The sequence below is a fragment of the Ischnura elegans genome, chromosome 1 (assembly GCF_921293095.1).
Source record: "Ischnura elegans chromosome 1, ioIscEleg1.1, whole genome shotgun sequence".
Lineage (NCBI taxonomy): Eukaryota > Metazoa > Arthropoda > Insecta > Odonata > Coenagrionidae > Ischnura > Ischnura elegans.
This window is the reverse complement of record NC_060246.1, coordinates 30,664,993-30,671,786: the sequence shown is the minus strand read 5'-3', so window position 1 is coordinate 30,671,786 and position 6,794 is coordinate 30,664,993.

Below are 6,794 nucleotides of genomic sequence, written 5' to 3'. Positions count from 1 at the left end.
GTTGTCCTTAAAGGCGCCCCTTGGACTGCGATGCCCCTAGGCACATGCCTATTTTGCATTAAGGTAAATCTAGCCCTGCCTGCAGTGAAGGTCGGCAAGGAGTACAAAGAGTCACTCACTCAACTCCTACAGAGGACCTTACACAAAGGTTGATTGCATAAGAGAGCACACTTGTGGATAAACCACAGGCAGGTGGAATTCAGACTTGCCATACAAAGCTGTAAGTCTTTATAGAAAAAGAGCCCACCTAAAGTTCCAAATCTCCAGTCAATGTTCTATGAATCAGGATTTTGGCCTTATAGGTGTTACATAAACATACGTGTTACATACCCATTAATAAAATTGAAGAGGAAATTTGTCTGTGTGTTTTTTGGAGGTGTTATGGTTCTGGAACGCTATCCCGGCATTGGTTAAAAAAGACAATAGTGTACACTTTTATCAATTTTGTTGCCTCAAAATTTCTAAATTATAAATTCGTAACATAAAATAATGAGAAAATGTAAATAATGGCTTGTAACAAAAAAAAAACAGTAATATTTCACCTCTAGAGATAGTTAAGGAAAGAGCGTTCCAGCACTGCTAATTTTGCCATGACGTCACTGGTGTATTGCCCAAAATAAATCAATGTATTCCAAAAGTAAATGAAGTGGAATTTCACTTTTTCCACGTACAAGTTTTCAGTTTGGCTGCAAGGAAGATCTTTCTGCCTGACAACTTACTGCTGCTGTGTAGTTGTCAAAGCCTTATGGTGTAAACATAGCTAATTCACCCTTGTGGACATTGTCTCTTTTCTTTGAAGTATGTCTGCCAGTCTCCTCATGGAGTACTGAAATCTCTGCAAATGATTATTTTTCACCCCACATCCCTGAATTTTATATTTATCCCTCAAATTTGTAGATCATTTCAATAAAGGGTTTCACTTACAGTGTCTGTAGTAAGAGTACAATCTGTAGTATAAGCAACTCTCACAAAGTGTAAAATATCCTCTGAATCTCTACTTGCAGCAGATGGGGCATCAGGAGGAGCAGCAGCTGGAGGTGGTGACGGTATGTGTTACATTGATTTTAAGATAATTACATCTGCTTCAGAGCAAATGTTTGAAAATCATCATTCACTTACTCAAAGCAATGATGAAATTTGCTAAATTTGTGGCTGGTCCTACTAATTCGGAATATGGCATGTAGTAGGTAAATTAAACAATTGTAGAAAGATACCAGTAGTGAAGAAAAGGAATTAAGTATGAATAAAAATAACACTTTAATGATTAAATTAATCTATAAAAATATTTAATCATCTCTTAGCTAAAAAGTCACGTTTAAGATGACAAAAAATTGGTAAAAAGACCGAAGTATTGGAATTCTCAGTGAGAAATGGGTTATGAAATCAACAATTGTTAGTTCCAGGACCACCTTAAGGAAACTAGGTTGAAATGAATGGTGGATTTCACATGGTTTTGGTAATCAGATAAATGTGGAATGCATCATGAATAACCACAAACTTTTCCTTCTATCACATTTTGTGCTGAGATTAGTAGTTGAGTAGGAATATACTGTATTTCTCCTAATATAGTCCCCCCCCTAATTTTGAGGCTTCAGTTTCGGGAAAAGTTAAAAAAAATGTGTTTAAATATAATCCCCCCCCCTTTACTTTTACCACAGGCATTTTTGGAAAAAAAGGGGGGACTACATTCAGACATATGCGGCACTTGAGAAGGGTAGGTAATCCAGATGAAACATTTTATTTTTCAATGGCACCAACAGATATCAAAGGTGGTTTCGTTTTACTCTCCTGATCTGAATGTATGTTCAAAGTAAAATTTCACATTACTGGCTTTATGTCAGCATGATAAACTATGTCCATTTAAGTGAACTTACATTCCACCGCCCATTTCTCACTGGGATGAATTGTAATTTCAACAAAAATTTAGAAAAACGAGGGGGTTTTCAACACCTGTTATTCCTTACAAAATTGGCAATGTATCCTTGGTAAAGTTATGGTACATATTTTTCGAGTTTAATAACAATTAACTTCTAAGTTACAGCAGGGGTGCAGCTAGGAATTAAGGCTAGGGGGGTCTTACGTGCAGCTAATACTGGGGAATTTGGGGGGTTTGGAATATCCACCAGGGTAAGCGGAAGGTGCAGCCAGAAATTTTTTAAGATAAATGGTTCAAAATGGTGAATTTTTCGGCTATGTGAATAGTTTGATGTTTTCTTTGCGACTCATCCATCCCCCTAATACATTATTAGTTTCAAAGTTTGTCACATTAAAATATTTTTTACAAAAATAATCTCCCAGCTGTGGGTAGGAGGTTTACCCCACAAACCTCCCCCCCTCACTGTGCCACTGAGTTACAGAGTACCAAATTTTTGAAAATTTTCAGAATACGAGTGTGTCTATGAATAGATTCTATAACTCTACATATTTTTAATAATATGCAGAATCAGCACATTCATTGTTGAGAAGGGAATCAATATAGCTTTTCATTTTAATGCCATGTGGCATATTGGTATGACATTCAAACCAATGGTAATTGACTTGAATATCTTGAAACAGCCCCCTTCAAGTTTTTGAAAAAATATATTTTACAGCTCCAGAGTACGTAAGGTATTGTTATATCCTAATAAAATGTTGGGCCAAATCTACATTTAACTATTAAACTGCTCAATAGGCAATATTCACCACATCACAGTTTTAATGGTGCGGGTGAGCATTAAAATAACCAGGCTTTCCCTGCTCTTCATTGCCATATGCTGTAAATGTTCAGCATTACTGAATATTTAAAATTGTTGAAGTTTCCGGTCTTAAGGCCTGTTTACACGGTACATTAACACGTACGGGTTAATGTCTAAATGTATGAATGCAAGAATGAACACCAAAATGCACCGTGTAACCACCCAACTTGTGCAAATGCATGCACAGAAAATAGAACATGTTCTAATTTGGTTCATGCATTCGTACATGTTCCGTTCCGGTCCACAAAAATCATTCACACAAACATACATTAACTCGTACGTGTTAATGTATCGCATAAACAGGCCTTTATAAATGCTACACTCATTTCCATTCAATGTATTTCTCTCACTTTCCTTGCCCTGTATAACATGAATGTCTGTTCAGTAAGAGAGATGTAATTATGACACCTCCTGTAAAAGTAAACATAATATACTCAGTTTCAGCAAAATGAAATTCAGATTGAGAAATTTAACATTAAAGAACATTTTTCTTCTCTTTCAGGCACCGCAAGCCCAGGAGCTGCAGCTACCATCACAATAAATTCACTCGTACTTTATCTTACAACAATGATTTTGCCCTTCATAATGTATCATAAATAGTTCTTGAATCGAAGACTGTATTGGTTTGGTTAATTTCCAAATTTAAAATGGAACTAATCCAGAAGTCGTTTAACATATGTTCCGCTGTTTTTGTTGTTGTAGTGAAATTTGAAGGTGTAGAAAACTTCTTTGTTCTGATCTACTTATTTAGTTCTTGCCTTAGTAACTGACATTGAAAAATAAATATACCAGGAATTTCTAGTGAATGACAGAATTCCAAAGGCCTGGTAAAAATATATTTTGCCTTGTACAAATCAATGTGTGAATACATGAAAGAAAGAACTCTCCACATGAAGTTGATTTGTGATAACTTGGCCAACACTTAGTTTTAAGTTGTACAGATGACCTAATCCAACTAATATTAATGGTAGGCAGAATTTGTGGAGAGGAATACAGTGCATGCGAAGCTTTCATTAGGTGGGACAAGGACAAGGGCAGATTAACAATTTTTTTCTGGAGGGGCACCAGGACATTTTTGCTAGTTCAGAGACCCGGCTCACTGGACTAGGCCCTACGGCCCTATCTTAGCTCATCTTAACGGTCGACTTATTGCTTTAGCAGTGTTTTTCTTTTGCTATTTTATCCAATATATTGCTTTTGATTTTCAATAACTTACTCTTCTATAAGAATAAGTAATATTTTTTAAGCATTGTGGAATTTTAAACAATGTCTTGCATTGATGATAACAAAGTTAGTGAACACAAGGTACTAAGACTCAAAATCAAGAAGTCAGTTATTAGTAATGCAAAAATTTTGTTTAAAAATTGCCAACGCATTTGATAAAACAAACTCATTTCAAAGTTTTAAAGAATTGGATTTTGCACAAAATTAGTAAAATTGGTAATAGCAATATTTACACTGAGTTTTATTTTGACACTAAGCATTTCATTGTTACAAACAACTTTATAAAGTGTTTGTAACAATGAAATATGTAGTGTCAAAATAAATGTTTATTTGCAAATACCATTGACGATATAACCACTTCAAAACGGATTCCTGCTGGGAGGAGGATCATAAATGAGGAGGGAGGGTTGGACTAAATTGCCTGGGAGTGGTCCTATGATCTCGTTAAGCTGGGTTTCAGGCTGGGCTTGAATGCATCTGACCGTTGCTACCTCAGCGATCACTTCCCTTCCCCCGTGCCAGCTATAGCTGACATCTGGTTGTTTACGTTGAAAAATCAATGCCAGCTAAACTCGACGTTAAGCCTTCTGCATAAGAAAATGCCCATTGGCTCCACCCAGCATTCTGCATGAAAGGGTTAACATCAATGAGTACCCCTGCCATTGCTTAAATGCCCAAATAGAAAAAGGAAACTTTTATAATTTTTTCATGCATTCCCAACATTTTTATTTTGAAAGCATCTACACAAATGTACGCAGGTTAATATTTGAATGCATGAACATGAAAATCACCAATTTCTACATACATTTATAATCCTTACAAGGGTTTTCTCTATTGATCTTTTCAAGGGACACTGCAAAAGAAATTCCACTGAGAACCAAGCCTGGAAGCTCTTTCCAGCCATCTGGAATCTAATTGCTTTAGTAAAAGGTAGACATAACTTTGATGCATGAGTTAATTACCTCAATATACTTGAGGATAGGAAATGAAGGTACTGAAGACGAAACCACCTATAAATTGCTCTACTAGTCACTCTAGTGTCCTCTATTAATAGTACATGGAGATCATCTTCCCACTTGAAGGGAGACTCTTCCATGGGTGCCAGTTTTAAGCTATGCTTTGAAGAGGTACTAAAATGCCAGACATAAAGTAACTTGAAAAAAATAGCCCATGCAGCAGTATCATGACACCAACCTGGAAGTTTAGCAACATGAGAGTCACTGGCAGCTGAGGCTGTAATCAAAAAATATTTAGGGAAGAGGAGGGGGTACTCTTTATAATTCTACTTGCTAAACATTTTGAGTAATTAAAACCAACCATTTAGCTGATAGTGTTGTGTTAGGATTGTCCAAAATTGGCCACCAGCAACATCCGGCACCATCAATAACTCCCTACACTTTTCAGGCAGTTTGCATCGAGTCATAAGAGCAGAATTTCAGTGCAAAAGCTAAAAATATGGCATAAAGGATTCCAAAGGAGTTAACAGAATGGAAAAAGTCGCATTAATTGAATGGGTAGCATACACATTATCAGGCTGTTGAGAAGTGAGGTAAAGTACCTACTGAATTTGAGTTAACTGAAATAATATCAAGCAGGAGTTGGCCCGAAATTTGAAATTATTCTAAAATAAAATATTGTCACAGTACACTTCTGTTGTACTTCAACAATGAGCTGCCATTATTGCAGAAGTGCATGTGAACATCTGGAAGAGGAGATTTTGAAGGTGGAAGATTTTGCTGTAGTTATATCAATGTTGAAGTGTATCTGAAAAAGCAAGAGCATTGTGAACTTTAATTATTTCTTCACATCCTTCTTTCTCATCCTGGTCCATTATATTACAGCTATAGAATGGACTATAGCAAAGATTGTGATGTAACTTATCAACCATTCTTGCCATCACTTTTACAAATCTTACCTTTACAATTGAGTAATTATGTATTCCCATTTTTTCTCTTTATTTTCCAGGACAATTTTTTGCCAAGACTGACTCTGTACTACTACTCTTGCAGATATCCTTTCATCTCTTTGCTTTGTTCTCAATAATAAGATCTAAAATCATTTCCCTAAGGGTACTTCATCTTACACTTCATAAAAGTGATCCCTAACCTTCCTGATAGACTGCTCCTTCATTTACTAGTGTATTGTACTTTTTTCATTCACATCCTATTTTGCCAAGTCCCTGATGTTTGCTGGGGCCACTGGCATTTCAGCACTGAGGCTCTCAAGAATACTTCGTCTTGCTTCTATGCCCCAAAAGTCATCCCAAGCAGGTTGTGAATAAGGCCACCTAACCATGTCCTACTTCCAGCAGTCTCTTTAACGGATTTGTGCACCAAGGTCAGCATAATGGTGGATACCTCAGTGTATCCTTCCTCATTCATTAAAGGACCTAGAAGTTGGAGCAACTACTAAGTTTTCCCAACAAATAACACTACCATTGACACATATGGATGACAAATGATTTTATGACATTTGATATTGCACAAGTGGTAATGATTTGACTCGAAACTTCAGAGAAGAATTAGAAAAATTAGCAAAAAAGTTGACATTCTGATGGGTTTTATAGCTTTAGTAATAAGTTGTTATCACATGAAATTACTCATTTGCATTACTTTTTATTATTGGTTGATATGTATCCTTTTTTACTAATAGGCTGATTGTTAAGTTTTCAAATGAATACATGTTAACAGTCCATCACAATGATTTCATATTTTGTATTATGTACTATTCGGAAAAAATGATGAGGCTGTTAGTAATTCTTCTATGACATATGACATGTGTGCTCATTATTCAAAAATAATGAAGACAGCTAGAAGTGGCAAAGTGTAGGGATGA